We start from the raw sequence: 20415 nt of genomic DNA on the forward strand, positions 1-20415 counted from the left end.
CGACTTGTCTTTGTTTGAGAGCAACTGCTTTCCTTAGCGGCGTCTTTATGTGCGCCTTGTTCACTCTCGCTCAACCTCAAAGATGGAGGAGGTTGTGTGCACAGGAGAAAAAAATAGGACCAGGGGCTATTGTTGGAGATACAAAGGTTGGCGTGTAGGTGTGTGCAAATTTTCTCTCTTGGTTCAAAGCGGTGAAGCAAATGGTAATTAGTAGGGGTGTGCGAATATTCGAAATTTCGAATATTTTTCGAATAGTGTTTGCTATTCGATTCGATTCGCACTGAAATTTTACTATTCGAACTATTCGAACTTCCCAAAGACAAATGCAGTCAACGTCCGGTTAAAAGTGACCCCTTCAGATTTTTAATATGCTTCACCTCATTACACTCTCGTATTGCGGCAAAGCTGCCTTTCAAGCTCCGTTACGGTCGAACTTAGCCAAGAGACAAAGTCCAGTTGGAAATGGTCCCTAGATTTTTAATATGCTTCACCTCATCACACTCCCATATTGCGGCAAAGCTGCCTTTCAAGCTCCGTTACGGTCGAACTTAGGCAAGAGACAGTCAACGTCCGATTCGAAGTGGTCCCTAGATTTTCAATATGCTTCACCTCCTCACACCCCCGTATTGCGGCAAAGCTGCCTTTCAAGGTCCGTTACGGTCGAACTTAGCCAAAAGACAATCAACGTCGGTTTGGAAGTGGTCCCTAGATTTTCAATATGCTTCACCTCATCACACCCCCGTATTGCGGCAAAGCTACCTTTAGAGACCTTTAGAGCTCCGCTACGGTCGCAAATGTATTAACTCAAGAAAACGCTGCTTCCAACATGGAGATGAAAGATGTGGCAGAGTTGGGGGCTCAATTAATGCTGTTTTGGACCTGAAATTTGGGCAGGAAGTCCGAAAAATCGGACGCCGAAGTCTTTTAGCATCCAAAATTTCAGATGTTCTTATATATCGACGTCTACAAGGCAGATTTGGAACTCCGGACTTGAAGGGAGCACACCCTTGTCCACCACATCAGTTGGACTTCCACAGCAGTTGAAAGAGGAGGAGAGGCTGAGGAAACGGCATCTCTGCCTATCACGTGTGAAGTGTTGTCGGCAACACTTTGGTTGCACCAAATCATGTACATAGATACAATTCGGCCTCTACATTGCCTCACTCTTGATAAGAACGACAACTATGAAGTATGATCCCACCACCACTTCATCAACCTAGCGAAAAGAAACACTTTCATGTTGCGATCTCACAAGAACATGCTTAGAGATTCTCTGCAACTTTTTCTGTAATTTCACTTCGAATTATTCGAAAAATGTTTGAGAAATATTCGAAAATTATTCGAAATTATTCGATTCGATTCACACTCAATCTTAATTATTCGAATTCGCTTCGCACCCAAAATTTTGCTATTCGCACAGCTCTAGTAATTAGTATTGAATAATTTTGAAGAAAATTCTTATAGTAGCAGGATTTCAGTAGTATAGGTGCAAGTTACAAGTGGCAAAATACGTTAAGTTTAGAATTTGTGGTACTTAGCCTGTCTGAGCACGTAAACCACGATTTTAAGCTTTAAAGGGGCCCTGCAACACTTTTTCAGCATGGTCAGAAAACAATGCCAATCGGTAGCCTAAACTCCTGAGAACACGCGAGCCAAACATTATAACGTAGCACGTGGCCTGGGATTTACAGTAAATTCTCGGTCAGCTAAAAAGCGCTTCCTCTTCTCTCGACAAAAGTGACGCTTACGGCGTCACTGCCACTGGCCACGCCATTGGCTGATTTGAACATGGCACACTCAGTAGTTACTGTGGCTGCCGTGGCAGGGCGTCACTTGCCCGCACGCACACGCGATTGCACTGAAAGTACGTCGCGCTTTCTAAGGGAAAAAAAAAAAGAAAAAGTGCTCAAGTTCACGAGGTGCGCGTGACATACGTTTTTCTCCCGTGCCACCCCTCCCTTCTTAGCTTCCAGCGCTTTCGTCTGGACGAGAGAAGAAAGCAAGCAATTAAAGCAAGCGACAAATCTTTGTAACTCTGCTCGTACTGGATGGATTCTAAAAATTTTTGCGGTGGTAGATTCATGAGGAAACAAGCTCCTTTAATGAAGCTATTTCATGGCTAGCTGGAAAAGTGTTGCAGGACCCCTTTAAAAATTATCTGGGTGCAGGTATAATATGTGCGCATAACCTCAGTGTCTCTCTTTGCTGCAGTGTGTATTTGACCTGTGTAGGCGATTTCACAGCATAACAGTCCCACTCTGCTGTGACACCACCTTTTCAGGCTGGTTACATGCTATGAAATACGTTGTAAGGTGTCGGGTTCGGCGGGTCTCGTTACGGTAGCTGGCTCCCGCCGTCCGTCCCCATAGCCGAAGGTTCCCAGTGAGGAGGCGCGTTCTTTCAAGAAGGAACGTAGATTTATTTACATGGTTAAGAGATTGGAGTGAAAAGAGAGCAGAGAAATAACGTCAAAAGTCTTCGGCTTTTATAGCCCCGAGACCGTCACTGCAGAAGCACAGGCAAACCGGTGTCAACATCTCCCGCCAATCCGGTGACCTGTCGTCCTGGCGTCCGGCCTCCCGTAAGGAGGCAAAGAGTCACACAATACACTCGCCACGCCCCGAAGACTCGTAGGTGAGAAGGTCGGCGAGGAGTTTCAGTCCAAAGGGGAAAGGGCCGATGACCTCCGCTTCCACTGCCGGGAATACTCGGAAGAAACGATGAATGAAGGCTGCCTCGGGTGAAGGCCCCACCTGGGTTCCGCTCCCTCTGGCACAGGTTAACTCTCCCTGCTGCGGTAGGGTAGAGTGCAGGTGTGGCCAGGTGAGAAGCTCTCCCGCGATGCTATCTCCCGCAGAGAACAACAAGGCAAAAAGGGGTCTCCGAATTCCGACGTCCTTTTTCTGGGAAATCCGTTGACAGCGACTTGCTCGTTCGCTCGACATAGGCTCCTCCTGGAAGAATCGGCATTCCTGCCTCCGTCTAAGCGCCGATACGGGGGAGAAGACAGCATTTCGGTAGACAGCTGTACGCTCAATGGCGTCGGCCTCGATGAATTGTTAGGCCAAACGTAACAGCTCCTCCGCCGCCCGGAAAATCTCGGCTGGCCAGCGCTCACAACCGCTGGGCACGAAGAGAATGGTTGGTGACGAGGCCGACGTCCTGTCTTGGAACCGCAACTGCGAACTCGCAACAAACTCCCAAACCACCTCACAATGATCGACAGCAGCAAAGCGAACCACACAACACAATGCCACGCCGCGATCAAGCGCCTTGGACTCGCTAAAAACTCTCCAGGCTTCTCAAGACACACAAAGAAATGAAAAACCCGCTACTCTAAAATTTTGGCAAAATTTCGTGCCGCCAAAGCTACAACACTCATGGATGAGGAGATGCCTACAAGATGGATCATTTTGGCCGTCCAAGCAAAACAACACCAAAAGCAGGTATAATCTGGCTCTAGATCCCTGAAACAACCAATTTTAAAACAAGTCTGCTCCTACCATCCGCACTGCTATGTAGCGTTACCTTCTCATATCTAACTACACGAAAAACAACCAACAACACAGCTTTCACAAGAAGGCTGCCTAAAACCTACACAAGATATCTGTGCGTATTCTCTACGCTCACTCAAAACAAACTCAAAACGTAGCCGCTATTACCTACTTGAGACACAACCTGACGTACTCGCACTCTTTCACAGCAGATTCAGCTGCGTCATACAACTGTCTGAAACGTGTCCCTATCCCTAATGTTCGGTAAAGCGTAACGCTCAGCTTACGTGATCACACGACGTGTAAGCCGTCAATGAAAGTAAACAAAATAGAGGGAATAAAAATATCGCGTACTAACATGCACTTGTGGTCAATGCTACCCGTCCCTGAGAGCCGCTCTGATAAAGAACGCACTGCGCTCTGCTGTGCTCTTTAGCTCTACACTGCTCGTATTCATAGAGCGCTGAAACATTAAACCACCCAATTAGCCATACGCCACATCCCTAGAAACTCAACTTCTCTTAACGCGCGACAGAACCTAAATGTCAACGAAAAACAACACGCAAAGAAAATAACTCTTGATGCCGTACACCTCGGGAGCACCTGACGTAATCTGCGTTGGATTCGTGCTGAATATCCGGCCCCAAATGCTTGTCAATACTGACAGTGGTCCACTAAAATAGCCACATTCAGCGCCAAACCTGAGCATTTCAAAAACCGCTTTGGTTTTACTCTTAAAACATTCCTCAAAATTGCTCATTTGCTCCCTTAAAATGGGTGACAGTATACTACTTCGCGCTATACATAAAAAACACAAAGTGAAATTCGGTTCCGCTCGACAAACGCTACGACTGCCTCACAATTAGCGGTCGTACCAATTTTCACACATGACTACCGTGACTCATCTTACGCGGTCAGCTCACTTCCGTGCGGGTCACTGCTTCCGCACAAGTTACTCATAATATTGCGCCCACAACTATTTCGCACAATGCTTATAGGCTCAATAAAAGAAACACATACATCGCTTAAAAATACAAAAAGTAAGAAACTGCTTAGCTAAACAAACTAGCCGCGGAGATAACAAAAGAACACTACATCAAACTAAAATAACCTTACAAAAAAATCCTTTCAACCAACTGTTACATTCTCCGACAAGCTGACAGCTTTCTTCCCCTTTTTAGTCGTACTCGTGGCGGTCGCGGTCTTGGCGGCATTTCATTTCGCCAGAGACTACTATGAGCGCGCGCCATTAGCTGTACTTCTCCGTCACGCCTCATTCGGGAATTCCGACGGTTTCCTTCACAAAGGCGAAGGGGATACGAGAAACGTGGGGGAAAGAGTGGCAATCCTCTCCTATTGTTTGCTCTCGCCCGGCGCTCTACTCCTCCTGCCTTGCGCCTAGGAACACCTTGACATGGTTGTCCCCGCAAACTTGTAGCTGTCGAAGGCGCCCTCCGTCGTGGGGATGCGCATTGTTCTCCCCCGCTTCCCCTCTTTCGCCGCTTGCACCTTACTGCGCGCCCCGAAGGACGTTTCCCTGAACTGCCCGATGACCTGTCCTTTTTCTTTCTGCGCTGCGGCGGTCGCTTGCACCCGACTGTCCGCCTCAAAGGACGTTTCCCTGAACTGCCCGCTCGCCTGTCCTGTGTTTCGCTCTGCCCTGTGCCACCTGTCTCAACACTTCGCGGTGCCGCACGAGTCCGCTTTTTTCTTTTGCGGCGACGTTTGCGAACATTTCCCCGATTACGGTGGACTTCACTCTGGGTTGCGACATCGGCGTTTTCACAGCTCATGGGTGCTTGTGCGCCACTTTCTCTCTTGCGTAAGTCATTCGACTTCTCCGCTCCGTTGCACTGTCGGGCGAATTGATCTGTGCTCTCATTTGCAAAAACTACAGCTGGGCCCTTCTCGACAGTATGGCTCTCTACCCTCTCACACTCTGGGGTATTTCCTCCGCTATCAAAAGAAACCTTTTTTGAGAGGCCCTCTCCGATAGTGCTGTCTATCTGGAGCGTTGCGTCACCGCTACGTTTAGGACTAGCGTTGTCCTCTTCTCCTTCAATTTCCGGAAGGCCATTCACGTGTTGGGGTGCGAGGGAAGTCTCCAACTCCTCGATGACCCTATTAGGGCGGCTGGAACCAGCCTCGGTCCCACACGGAATGCCTTTCGGAATCCTTTCCGTCTCCCTACCAGCCGCGGTCTCGTCTTCTATTTGCTCGGCCTTCGCACAATCAGAGAAACGCGTACATTTATCAGGCGCGATTTCACTATCCGCGACCTGTCTCTCGGTTTTCTCCGCAGAAGGCTCCGTGCGCATGTCGCACTCGTAGAGACGCGTACCTTTCATTTGTGGTACCTCACAAAAAGCGGCTTTCTCTGTGGCTTTAAAGTGCATCGCACTCGCCACTTCTTCGCACCGTTCGTGCGCAACCTCTGCGGACGTCTGAGTTCTCCGCCGCATTGCCTCGACTTTGCGCTCCAACCTTTCAATCTCTTCGCGTTCTCTTTCTAGCCTCTCCTTCCGTTCCTGTCTTCTTTTTCGCTCTTCAAACCTTTTGAAAGCTATTAACGCGCAGTTAATGTCCTCCTCACTGGATTCCCTAATAATCAGCTTCCACATATTTGTCCTTGCCATCTTATTATCTACCCTGATGCCGAGATGCTCGCACACAAACAAAAGCTCATCTTTCAGCATCGTCCTCAAATCCATGACTGCCGCTTTGCTTTGGTCCTGCTCACACATAATTAGGTGATCCCTCAAACTCACTCGTTACGCATAACTAGGTGATCTACCTAACCCACAAAAACACAATCCAGCTTCTACACTACTCAAGTGTAAACGCAAAATGAAGCCTGGAAAGTCATAGCAAAAACCAAGCACTCACCACAAACGCAGCACCATGTCGCAAGGTCCATCTCACCGCTGCCAACCAGTTGTAAGGTGTCGGGTTCGGCGGGTCTCGTTACGGTAGCTGGCTCCCGCCGTCCGTCCCCATAGCCGAAGGTTCCCAGTGAGGAGGCGCGTTCTTTCAAGAAGGAACGTAGATTTATTTACATGGTTAAGAGATTGGAGTGAAAAGAGAGCAGAGAAATAACGTCAAAAGTCTTCGGCTTTTATAGCCCCGAGACCGTCACTGCAGAAGCACAGGCAAACCGGTGTCAACATCTCCCGCCAATCCGGTGACCTGTCGTCCTGGCGTCCGGCCTCCCGTAAGGAGGCAAAGAGTCACACAATACACTCGCCACGCCCCGAAGACTCGTAGGTGAGAAGGTCGGCGAGGAGTTTCAGTCCAAAGGGGAAAGGGCCGATGACCTCCGCTTCCACTGCCGGGAATACTCGGAAGAAACGATGAATGAAGGCTGCCTCGGGTGAAGGCCCCACCTGGGTTCCGCTCCCTCTGGCACAGGTTAACTCTCCCTGCTGCGGTAGGGTAGAGTGCAGGTGTGGCCAGGTGAGAAGCTCTCCCGCGATGCTATCTCCCGCAGAGAACAACAAGGCAAAAAGGGGTCTCCGAATTCCGACGTCCTTTTTCTGGGAAATCCGTTGACAGCGACTTGCTCGTTCGCTCGACATAGGCTCCTCCTGGAAGAATCGGCATTCCTGCCTCCGTCTAAGCGCCGATACGGGGGGAGAAGACAGCATTTCGGTAGACAGCTGTACGCTCAATGGCGTCGGCCTCGATGAATTGTTAGGCCAAACGTAACAAAAGGCTCTGCGCGCGTGCGTAATCAAGCGTATTGTTGCGTTCATAATGCTATGTTTCCTCGAACAATATCAGTTCGCTAAGTCATAAGTTCGTTTGAAGCCGGAAAGACAAAGTCCAGACGAATCCACAGAATGACTGAATATCCATCCACTGATGACCGAGTCGCTATCTCTGCAGCTCCCATAGACACTAGCACCAGCGTCTCCTCTACATCTACCTGGAGTAGCATGTCAGGCGAATAGCGAGGCAAACATCTCCAGCTTCTCATTAAGACATTTCTCTCTATTTCTTTTTCTCTCTCTCCTTTACAGTGCCTTCATTTTCTAGGAAATTTAACGGCACACATACGAACTAGACATGCGTGCAACAGCGGAAAATGGTGTACAAGAGTAACTGTTTGTTACAGCGAACAAATAGTGGCGCACCGCGAGTGTCTATTGCGAGACCTCTTGTTTACCATTCATGACATGAACGGCACTCGACTTGGAGGTGAATCACAAGTAAAAGCGAGTGCGATGGGGACGGAGAAACGATGTGCTTAACGGCCACTTCGTATCACGAAACCATCTAGCCAAATTGCGCGTGACAGGACACATGGCGTGGCTGAGACTATTCGTCGAACGCACTACAGGGACACATACACAGTATTATTAGCGTTCCCTGCGTGTTGTTTCGCTCCACAGATGTGTTTCGTGAAACGCTCGACGCTTGTGGCCGTAGGTGTGCTCGAAGTTCAAAAGAAACGAAAGTAGGAAAGCAGTATGCATAGATTTGTCGAAACGTACCAGGTTACGTCTGTCCAGAAATTGCAATTGGCGTTTGTCGCTCGTGGTTTCCCTTCTTCATTTCTAGTGAACCAGTGGCGAGTGGTGGGGCTTGCCCGATTTTTGTGTCACATACGCGCTAGGAGCTTTTGCTCACACAGGACGGACGAATTTTGGTTTCGTCTAGCCATATGCAGATTCGCTATAAAAATCTTAGGCGAAAAGCAGCGCAAGCCGTTACAATACTACCGACGCCGTTCAAACTCGAAGGTACGATGTACTTTTAAATACTCGGGTATGGCTTCAGACCCCTTATGCCTGTCCTCTCTTGAGAGTTGCAGATTGCATAATTGGATGTGTCAGCGATAAATTAACTCCACTCATGGCGCCGAAGAAGCAGCTAGCCACCGCGCATCTGCTGATCCTAAGTGGATCAATTAGCGCTCGAAACTGAGAGTAACGCCTCCCCGAACTAATGATAAACAAATTAGGGCACTCGCTAAGCGCGTAGCTCCGTGTTCAGATTAGCGACGATTCGAGAACATTCGTGAGTAGGGGTCTTGGCAATATGAGGCCCTCTCTTGGTCATGATTAAAATTGATTTCAATTAGAACTGGCCTGAAGTGAAAAAAAAAAACACCATTTGATTGTCGCTTGTATGTTTGATGTCGCGTAATCAATGCCCAGTTGAAGGCTGGAAATGTGCCTCATATACTGTCAAGTGGCCAAAGGTAAGGATGCATGCACGTAGGAGTTACGCTCCGGCGTCTCAGAATAGAATCAATCAATCAATCAATCAATCAATCAATCAATCAATCAATCAATCAATCAATCAATCAATCAATCAATCAATCAATCAATCAATCAATCAATCAATCAATCAATCAATCAATCAATCTGATAGGAAAGATATTGAGATTTTGATAGGAGAGACATATATAGAGATTAACTTTGCAAAAGGTTCTCTGTTCGAGGCTTTGCCGCTAGTAAAGCACGATGTTCCCTCCCTCCCTTTTTTTCTGCTTCTTGCCTTCCCCACTCGTAGCTGAGCTGCACCACTTCGCTGTAACTCATCCACCCTTTTATTCTGGCGACTTCCCATGAGTCACGTCATAGGAGTACACATTCAGGAAGTCGCCGAGCCTCAAGGGACGTTGAAAAGAGATAAAAACGCTATGCATCCACGATTAGTTCCCTCAGGATACATGGAAAGCCAATCTCCCGCTTTGTTATCAAAAACCCAACATATTCCTGCATGCCACACTTTACCATTGTCCCACGCCCTCCTTCGCTGTGGGCCAGTCTTCTCGCGTTCTGTATTATATGCGCAGGTAACTTGTCCGCCAACAGACGCGGCTCTGGAAGGAAGGAGCTTCTTCGGCCTCCTTGCGAAAGAGAACGAGATTGAGGCGCGCTTTGTTTCCGTCCGTCGCTGCGACTGCATCTGTCCCTCGAACGGCACAGCGCGGAGACGAAATCTGTCCACGCGATCCAGTGTGCGTGCGCGGGACGCCGCACGCACACTGCGTCGTATCTGGGCTCGCCCCTTTCTGACAGCCGGTGACAGCCTCTCGGCAGACGGGCCAATATCGTGGGAGTGGATGATAAGGGGAAAGCGGGGATGGAAGGGCGGTGAGGCTTTTGCTCGTGTGCGCCCTGTCCGGACTCCAGACGGCGGCGGCACCCTTTCGCGTGTCTGGCCGCCGCCGCGTCAGCTGGCCTCTCGGCTGGACGCGGCCGTGGGCCTCTCCGTATATTAATGCGCGCGATGAAAAGCGGCCCGAGACCGACGGTATGCGCCGACAAGAAGCCTTTCAATGGCACCGCGACGCGCTCCTCGAAAGCAGAGATACGAGGGAGGCTTTTATGTGGCCGCGCTTTGGCTTATATTATTTATTCCTTGTCCGTCATAAGGAGATGTAGCGCTAACATCTTCGAGGCCCTCGACGTTTGCACGCAGATCTAGAGTGGGATGGGCAGTTCACTTTCGTTGTGCAGAGGGTCGGCGTTTCTGATACGATAATAAGCTACGCATGCGCTTTCTTTCTGTCGAATTAGTCAGCTTCCGGAACACGGAACTACAGGTGCAGTGGCGGCATCAACTTCGGTGACGCACACGAATAACGCAGGCGTGCTTGAGGCATGTAGTTATGGCTTGGAGATAGTATAATAACTTAGCTGATGAAGTGTATTCAAGGAGGAAGACAAAAGCACGGAGAAATACATGGTCGTCCAACAGAGCGGTTTGCTGGATCCCTGCATGCACTCTGGAACGGAAAACTCAAAAGTAGAGAAAGAGAGAGATGGCGAGAACACGGTCGCAGTTCGCCACGATCATCGCCACAAACTCTACGTGGGATCAAATGCAACGCAATGAATATCAGCCCAAAGCACTGATTCAAACCAAATGTAGTTATACAGGCCTCTTGTGTTTAAACACTGTATAGCGAGAGTAACGGCACAGCGAGCAATCTACAGGTTAAAGAACGCGCCATAGTGGCAGTATTCGTAATAATTACGACCACATGGGACTACACTACCTTGTTTTCGCGATAATCATAAACATTCGAATACGATGCTGTCTTTTCATCTTGTGCTGCATGGCAGTGTCACTGTACACAAAGCTATGAAATTACTTGTATAAAATACTACATCAAGGTATGGCAGAATGCTATGGACTGTAGTAGAAACATATCCAATGTAACTCAATTAACTCGCAGAGGAAGAACCCGCCACTGTGGTCTAGTAGTTATGGTGCGCGACTGCTGAGCCGCAGGTCGCGGGATCGAATCCCGGTGCGGCGGCTGTATTTTCGATGGAGGCGAAACTGCTTGAGTCCCGTGTGCTTAGATTTAGGTGCACGTTAAAGAACCCCAAGTGGTAGAAATTTCCGGAGCCCTCCACTACGGCGTTTCTCATAATCATAACGTGGTTTTGGGACGTAAAACTCGAACAATTATTATTATCACAGAGGAAGAAGAGAGAGGAGACGTGCTGCCTCAGTTAAAATGACGAAACGGCTAATTAGATGCGCTTCATTTTCTGTAAAACGACGAAGTTTGCTTGTCGGGGCTTTTCTTTATTCAGCCAAGGGGCGTGCTGATAGTGTTTCGCGACAAAAGAAAATGCGAAAAAGAAAGTCTTGTAAGCCTATCTTCGATCTGCGTCGGTCAACAATGGCCCCCCACCTTCAGGAGTAGAAACCAGCAGCGTGTATCGACTGTAACTCGCTGGTTCAATAACGCCCCGCGGCGCTTCATACGATAAGGGGCTAGCTAGAGAGAACTCATCTGCTCACAAGTGCCTTCGAATCGACTTTTGCAGATGTGTGCTCCGTGAACTTATGTTTCAGAAAGAGTTACCGAAGCAAAGTGACAACTGCGTCATTCGAGAGGTCGTTCCACCGTTGACCTAGCTGAGACGAAGAACGGCTTCTACTTGAAACGCGTTCGTTTGTGTACGCGCAGCTTAGACACAACAGAAGCCCGTGTTGGGAAGAGCGAATTATAAGGTACAGTGGATGAAGAAACAAAAACCGGGCAACGACACACGGCGTAAGAAATGGCGCATGTTAGGAGGCACGCCAGCCGTATATGGGATGCAAGAGGGTTGGTGAACGAGGCAGGAAAGGAGGGTAGCTCGTAATTACGGCCATGTTGCAAACAACGTTGGCCGCGCTCATCCACGGCGTAGTACATCGACCGGGGGGTCCTCAGCGCGCACTCGTCTCCTCCGCCGAGATGCGCACGGACACCACCCGGCGCTGCCACCGTTAATCAAGGGTTGTAGGCATGGCAGAGGGGGGGGGGTGAGGGGGGAGTAAAATATGGATCTCAAGAACGCCCTACCAACGGGCAAACCATTGAGCGAGGCATGGTCACAAACGTCCAGCGCGCAGATAGGGAGACCGCTTCACGACGAACTCAGGCATCACAGGCAAGGGAACGGAAAAAGCAAATAAGGAAGGGTAAGGGCAGGGGCGACCCGGCAAAGGCGGTATGGGACGCCTCCCATTAGCGAGACGATGGCCGCCAGAACGCGTGGTGGCAGTGTCCTATCCGGGGCGGTCCTCAGAGCGGGCCTCCCATTAGCCGCTAGGCCCCAGTCGCTCGGGGAAACGATCCTCATCGAGCGGACAGACAAGCCCGAGGCGTGCGAAAGAAACTGTGCGTCTGACGTACTGGTACGAAGGACGTAGAGAGTGCGAGATGGAGCTTCCCGACTGTCGAAGACATCATCAAATGAACCAGTTCGGAATTCGAGAGAGACGTTGGAGTTTCAGTGATCTTTTTTTTTATCTTATCTGCGCAGGAAACACCGCGCATGACTACGTGTCGCCATCGATGTCCAGTCAAAATCTGACGAAGCATTCGTTCCCGCTGTCGAGGTACCTTGATTTCGTCAGGGCAGTGATAATACGCACGTATGCGGAGGCGGCCGGCCAATGGATGGCAGTACCTACGAACAAAAATGTTTGAGAATTGTGTAAAAAATTATTTTGATAAAATGACTTCGAAACGCATGTCCCGTGAAGCATCCTTTGGCAGAGGCCATGTCGATCGCCTCTGTATTGTTTCAGTTTTACCAGGGGCATACCTTAAGAGGCGCATACCTTGTCGAAAAACAGATCGACAGGCCTTCACGTAACTTAAACATAAATATTTATACACCACACGATTTGTATCTCGCCTCATCGTCACGGAATCATAAAGACTGTCGGATGAGGACACTTACCAAATGTGCCTTCCTAGAAATCAATATAGGACGCATCGCCACTAAATGGTATGTCCTGGAGCCGACTTTAGAAGATCCGGCAGTCAACACAAAACACCTTTCTACAAAACTTCCGGCATACTGTCAGCTTCCTACAGGCTCAAAGTTTATAGAAGAAAGTACAAGACCTTAAATGGGAAGTCATGCAAGTCATTAGCACCGGCACGTTAGTTTACGAATAAGTCATGCAGCGCAGTATACGCGCTTCGCAAGATATATGAGGAGTTCGTAAGGCGCACTTTTAACAGCCGAACTGTTTAGACTAGCGTAAGTCCGTACCGAGCGAACAGAAAGCTATCATCATCATGGACCAGCACGTGCTCTCTTCGTCCTCTTCTTCATCTTCTGCTTCGCTCCCAGAAAACGTGCGCTGATTGGTCCGGCGTGGGATGCAATAACTTTGATGGGCGAGAGAACGAGTACAGAGAGAGAGAGAGAGAAAGGGAGAGATTGAAGGAAAGAGAAATAGAGAGAAAGAATGGGAAGAAAGGCGAAAAAGAGAGAAAGACTGAGAGCAAAATAGACACAGAAAAATATAAAAAGAAAGCAAACACAAAAACGAGATAGAAAAAAGAGAGAGCAAGACAGAAATCGAGAGAAAGAGGAAATCAAAGACAGAGATAGAAAGAAAGAGGAAGCGAGAAATAGAGAGAGAGGGAAAAGGAAGAAAGAGAAATAGATATGGAAAGAACGAGAAAGAGAAAAAATAAAGAAAAAGACAGAAATAAACAGAGACAAAAAAGAGATAGGAAAAACAGAGAAAGAGAAAAAGAAGGAAGGGATGAAGAAAGAGAAAAATAAAGACAAACAAGGCAGGCTGCCCAACTACGCACTTCCTTCACGCTTGGCACCATTAGTGCGAAGCTGCCGTGACGTTTTGTATTACTAACACGCTGGGGCTCTTTATTGAGTCTTTTTTCCTCGTACGCACGCCGTTTCTTGCCTTGCGAACAAAACTGATATCTCGATTGCCTTCCTAGGGGACGGCAGAGTCATTCAACAAAGCATTGAATAAATCTGGTGTATAAAAAATTGTGATGCAAAGAGCGCATAACGTGTGCACTGCCACGCTATTACCACAGGTGCCTCCGAGTAAGCGGCTCCTTCGTACAAGAAGACCCTGGTGCGTGTCTTCTCCTCTCGTCTTCTTTTGCGGCGGCAAGAAAACCGTAACCGGCAGGAGGCGGAGCCTCATTAACCCGCCCGAGACTCAACAGCGCGCCGCGAGCACGCGCGCCGAGTCAAAACATTGCCGGGTCGAGCGCAGCAAACACTGCCTGGCGGCCGCTAGCGGGACCAGATAAAGAAGAAAAGCGCCAAGTATATAAAGGAGCTTGGTAGACTCTTGGAAGGCGCGTGCAAGTAGTGGAGGCGACGGAGGATGCAATGAAGGAGCAGCGGCCAGGCCAGCTTCAGAAAGGGCTCTTCGCTTTTTTTTTGTTGTTGTTTGTTTCTGTTGCTCACTGAGTTTCATTCTCCCGCGACTTGCTTAGCTCGTGGAGTGCTTGACTTGTGTCCGGAATTGGTTGCTGTTTGAGAGCGACCCCCGCACTCGACGAGTCCGCCGTCGTTTTCCTTCATTTCCTTTTACTGCACTTACTTATTTATTATTATTTTTTTGTTTCGATTCAAGTCTCTTCCCTTTCGCCACCAAAGAGGCCGCTGTGGCACGAGTAGTCAGAACTGTTTCTCACGAAAACCGTGCAGCGAAGAGAAAGCTTAAATGCATCGACTGTTGCGTTCACAGCGCACGTAGTCGGCAGTGAATAACGGTGGCGGAATGAGCACTACTTACGAAATGCATTCATCGCTCTTGAAGGTGCAGGATAGTTAATGCGACGACAGGAGTGCTTAGCGCGCTGACAATAGCTCGTTAATGGGGCGACACGAGCTCCTAACTACACACTTCCATCTAGCTTTGGTAATACTTCAAAGGCAATCTCGCGTTTCATAGAAGACCGTCGCTTTTTTTGACGTAAAGGATACTGATATTCTCCGATATAGTAGCACTCGTTACAGGGACACCCGTCAGCAAAAGTACACGGACCACGGAAGCGCGAGCCGAAATGGCTGTCTACGCCGTCAAGTCCCGAACCGTCTGCTGTCGAGAGCATTACTCTGACATAATTTGTCAGAGGAATGCTCTCGGCAGTAGACGGCTCGCCGCAACACGGCGCAGACGGCAAAGGCATACGGACGTCATTGGTCCGCATACTTTTGCTCACAGCTGTACATATCATCGTTCACGTTCGATGGATGAACCAATGCGAGCTCCGCGTGAGCAACACCGCGTGAAGCGATTGTCCCCGCACCCTTCCCTTGTTCTCATACGTTGTAGAAAGTGGCCTATTTTAAGCCCGACAACAACATCGCGTGGCAAAGTTTTTCCTACAAAAAAATTGATAGCTAACCTTCACGTAGGCTAAATATTTATCTCATAACTATTTCTGCAGAAAATGTGTTTCATTGACAAGCCTTATCCACTAGCCACCGCTTCTGAGAGCTTGTCGTTCGAGTGTCCTGCTGTTCGAATCTGCATGATGAGCCTTGAACACAATAGTGTGTGTACATATATGCGCCAGAGAAGCATATAGTATGCTGTAAGTTGGTAACATGTCCGTCTGAACACAGTCAGCGCCATTTCTTTCGTTGTAGTTACTCCGACACTGTCTTTTTTTGTTTTTTTTTTTGTTACTATATAAATTAGTATTCGCCCAAACGACAAACAAAAAGCAACCAGATACATACACCATCAAGGGCGAACCCTCTGCAGTGGTCATTGGCGCCAACTTCGGAAATGTGCTCTAGATTCAAGAGTTTTCCCAACGCAGCACGCTCCTGCGGAGCCGGAACGTATATATCCTGGAATTCCTTCGAGGGAGAGAGAGTGAGAGAGCGGAGAAGTTAACGGCTTCTCTACCGCAGCGCGCCGTTTCTTCGGGGCGAGATGCGCACGCGCCTTTATAAATCGCTTCCGGTCGTGCCGAGCTGAACTCTCACCCCCTTTCGACCAGCCCCATACGCGCCACTCTCAAGCCCTCATACCACAGCCCCGCAATTCCGGCCGCAAGCGAGGTGCCCTCCAAGCCTACAGCGCTTCGCGGGAGGAACAAACTTGGGCATTAGCGAACAGAGGCAAAGTTTTGCTCAGGCAAAAGAGAAAACCAGCACGCGCGTGTAGCAAAGAGATACAGAACTGGCAGGGCCCGGTGCCCGGCGTGGAGTTTGTTATACGTGCGCGGCATGCGTACGACCGCTAATTGCGACGTCACCCCCGTGAACCGAGGTCTTTGACATGCGAGAGGAAAGCAGTGAAATAGAATGAAACACGAGGACTCCTGGCTACTTGCAAAGCTGATAATCCTTCGCCGTTCCTTGTTCCGTCATTTTTATGTAAGTGTTCAGCCATGGATAACTTGGATAGGTCGTATGCTTCCACTGTAATGGCTGTCAGTGGTGGGTTGTCATTTGTCGTTCCATCGTCGCTTCGAAAAAAAAAGAAAAAGAAAAGAAAAAGAACCGTTTCGTCTGGTGGTACATAGGCTTCTTGCCATACAGAAGTCAATGCTACCAGTCTACACGTTATGGAGGTTTATTCATGTCACTGCACATTTGATTGCCTCTTATCTTCGCTTCTCCATCTGCATGGTCTGTTTCTTAATGAATTCACGCAAAGTCTCTCGGCCTTCAGTTATCACAGGTTCTATCTTTCAATGAACACCTCGTGTTTGTTTTTCTTCGCATATACTTTAAACGAGACTTACATATTGACAACTCACTTTGTGATCGGCTTATTGCCTTGTTTTGAGACTAAGACAACTAAACCGACCCATACGAAGCGGTCGTCCATTAAAGTCGGCAATAAATATAAGAACCCCTTTGAATGATGCGAAGGCAGTTCCCATTCGAGACACGTTATTCAAAACAGCAAGAAAGAGCGACAACGTTGTTAACCAGTAAAACGTCACACGAATACTTCAGGTAATCTTATATGTGCTCGCGCGAATTTTTGATGTTTATTCGAGAAGCCACGAGAAACTGCGAATATATCCACGGTGGGACTGGAGATCCTGTAGGGAAAACACAAGCCCCCGCAGAAGAAGACTCTGACGAGAGAGAAGGCCACAATGCTGCTCATATTTGTGTACATGTACGAGAAGAGGCAAATGATTCACACGTGCTAGGTACTTCATTGTTTCCGTGCGCAACAAAACGATCACAGTATCTGGGATACATCCTTACCTTTAGACCCGCATTTATCCTCTTGCAGTATTCGGCCCCCAGGTGTAACTGGCATAACGACGTCGACTTCAAGCGAGACTGCGATCGTGGCGCGTGCAGAACTATTAACATATAACTGGCAGAGCATGCTTCTTGTGGCAGGCGCATCCCATAATTACGAATTGATTCTCGAATCTTAGTCAAAGGTGAAAAGACAAAGGTAATCGGCAGGAAACCATACGCGCGACGTTAATGGGCAGTTTGCTCCGGAGAGAAGTCTCCCGCTCGATTTATATCTAAATTTTTCTTTTTGTCTACAATGCGGTTGGTTTTCATTCGGATTCATTAAATGATCTAACGCTACATGCATTTCTTGCGAAACATGGGACGTTACAGCGAGCCTGGCTGTCTGACTGTCAATGCAATACTGCAGTGATAGCACACGCTTTTTTTCTTTTCATTCACCATGCTTCTCCCTTTCTGCTCGCTACAAGCCTTTTATAGCCGAGCCTTTACCTCTATATATTCGCCCGTGTACACACACGGTACATCGCCGAACCGCAACAAGCTCTCCGCTGGGCTTGACAAGCAATTAGTGGGTAAGCGGTTCCTCGTGATTCTCTTGCTTTGTTAGCTGCTTCGCTCTCTTTCTGTATACTCGCTACACGCCGCCTGCGTAGAAGCGAAGGGCCGGCGATGCAGCCGAGAGATCGTTCCATATTTCTGGCCGTGGGTGGTTGTATATACGATGCTGACAGCGCGAACTGCTTCTTGCTTGCTTCGCTGTACAACCAGGCTACGCACAGTATGCGTGTATACATCGTTTGGTATCTGCAACGCGATTTCCGAAAGCAGTAGCGTTCGGGTGAGTGAAGAAAGAGTCTGTAGTAAACAGCTCCCGATGGTAGCGGAAAAAGTCAATCGGAAAGCAATTCAAGGAAAGTTACAGAAAAGAGGTGTATAGGAAAACATGGTCGACGTTGTCTTGTATCAGAATAACACAGTAAGAAAAACAACAGTGTCCATTTAACTAACGCTAAGGCGAGCACAGGCGGAAGCCTACGCTTTCACGGGACAATCTTTAAAATATTCTGATGTTCTCAATCGACTGCATCGTCAATTCTTATTGTTCTCGTTCGGTCGCCTAGAAATCACTAGTGGTTCTATACATGCTGAGAATTAATCACCAAGCTGTTAATTTATAATTGCTCCGCACATTATTAACTTTATCTCGCATTAACGTTTGAGTCACTGTTGATTCACATGTATTTTTCCTTAACTCACCATTAATTCCGTTTGTTTCACCTTAATTCACATTTGATTTACCTTATGTACTATACTTATCGCTTAAATATCTAAGAACAGACTTGCGCGAGTGACTGTAGACTCATAATGATGCTGTATACCGCTCAAAGACTGCCGGACTGTGACGTTGTGTGTGTGTGTGTGTGCTCCCCCTCTCCTTCTCTCTTTCTTTACTATTCTTTCAATCTCCCCGTCTCTTTCCCCTGTGCAGGGTAGCATGCCGGTTATGCTAAACTGGTTACCATCCCTGCCTTTCCTCTCTCTCTCTCTCCTGTTTTTCTTTCCTTCTGTTCACTTGGCATAACCTTAATACATTTAATCTCGCCCCCCCCCCCCCCCCTTTTTTTTTTCTTTTTTAGCGTTCTGTTGCTCACCCGCGGTCGCACTACATCCGGAACCGGGCCACCCTGACCTTTGGTGGCATTCCTACTCGCGCCGCCGTGCCTCCAAGTTGAACAGCGAAGCCGTTTAAGCTAGGCGTAATTTGTGCGGCCTACAGGCAACCTATCATCATCGTAAACGAGTATGTGCCACAGAAATTAATAATAATAATAATATCTGGGGTTTAACGTCCCAAAACCACGATATGATTATGAGAGACGCCGTAGTGGAGGGCTCCGGAAATTTCGACCACCTGGGGTTCTTTAACGTGCACCTACTATATACTTAAGTACACGGGCCTCAAAGATTTTCGCCTCCATCGATGATGCAGCCGCCGCGGCCGGGATTCGATCCCGCGACCTTCGGGTCAGCGGTCGAGTGCCATAACCACTAGACCATCGCGGCGGGGCTGTGCCACAGAAATTGGGCAAATCCCACTACTCACCACTGATTTACTAAGAGAGAGAGAGAAAGGTATAGAAAGAAAGAGAGAAAAATTGTGAGAAATAATGGGAATAAAGGCATAAAAAGAGAAAGAAAGAGAAACACAGAAAGGGAGAGAAAGAAGCAGAAAGAGAAACAGACAGAAAAAAATACAAAGGTGAAGACAGAAATAAAGAGAAATAAAGAGAGAGAAAAAAGCATAGATAAAGAAAGGGTCGTTCTACGAGAGATGCGAACGCTCGGTCCTGGAGTTTGGACATCCGTGTCGTGACTAACCTAGCTAAGCCTAGCAACAACCCAGAAGCAACCAGATTAGGCTTCAGAATCGTCCAGCTTCGCTATTTCAAGCCTTGCGCGACTTAGTGCAAGCTTCGCCAATTTTCTTTTTTTTAATCGGGAGCCATATGAGGCTTTCGCTTTAGTAAGTGGACGCTGCCTTGCCGATCGGAAGCAGCGATGTCGAAATTAGATGAAGGGCTCAACGCAAGCAGTGAACATGGAATGAAAATGTTATAGGGCAATGAAAGTTGATACAAGTAACATAAATCAAGCATCGCTCGGTCGCGAACATCTAGACAAATCAAATAAGTCCGCGCATGATCCCATTCCGCGGGTGTTAGCAAAAGTATTCTTCGCGTTATTTTCTTCGATCTCTCACCTCTCTCTTCCGATGTATTTTGCCGCGGAACTAGTGTGTAAGTAAAGGCAAACGCACCGCCTTCACTCGTTTTACAATAGAAAAAAAATAGGAGCAGGAAAACGGACGAAAGGCGCGCTCTCGGCCTATTGTGTGGCTTCATCTTCTTAAAAGCTCTAAGGCGCACTTTGTCAGTATCCAGACCCGGAAACGTAATAATCCTAATTCCTCACGTTTCTTTTTTTCGACATTGCGCTTGAGCAGGTTAGCTCGCGGAGCCTCAGTTCTTTTTTTTTTTAATTTGTAAGGTTTCCTCGCTATTAACAGGAGAGTGAAGTACACTTTACCGGCAAAAACAAAAAATAAAGAAAGAAAAACGAACAAAAAAAACGTCGTGACATGAAAAGATTCTTTAAAAAAAGAACAACATTGGTGCAGGTTCGGTCCCTGCCGGCGGCAAGTCATCTTTTCGTCCACTTTACTTTCTTCACATTTTCTAAATACTACAGATCACACCCCCTATACTTTTCTTGGCGTTATTGTCTGTTAGTTCTCATTAATAGTGTCTAGCAAAGATAAAACGAGCCCTTAGAAATAATCTCCTTTCCTTCATTCATAGCAAGGGTCTCGTCCTGGCAGACTTAATGCCTTCAGGTAGTATGCGAGGGATTATTGGTCAGCTGCCAGC

The 20415-nt window shown here is 48.0% G+C and overlaps 1 non-coding gene across 1 annotated transcript; it reads right to left on the reverse strand.

Annotated features, from left to right (window-relative positions):
• Window positions 1–12467: 12467 nt before the first annotated feature.
• Window positions 12468–12572, reverse strand: LOC119376688 (U6 spliceosomal RNA). Its single transcript, XR_005180633.1, has one exon. It is a non-coding gene; the product is annotated as a U6 spliceosomal RNA (small nuclear RNA).
• Between the last annotated feature and the right edge of the window lie 7843 nt (window positions 12573–20415).

This window comes from Rhipicephalus sanguineus, unplaced genomic scaffold (assembly GCF_013339695.2).
Source record: "Rhipicephalus sanguineus isolate Rsan-2018 unplaced genomic scaffold, BIME_Rsan_1.4 Seq1934, whole genome shotgun sequence".
NCBI lineage: Eukaryota > Metazoa > Arthropoda > Arachnida > Ixodida > Ixodidae > Rhipicephalus > Rhipicephalus sanguineus.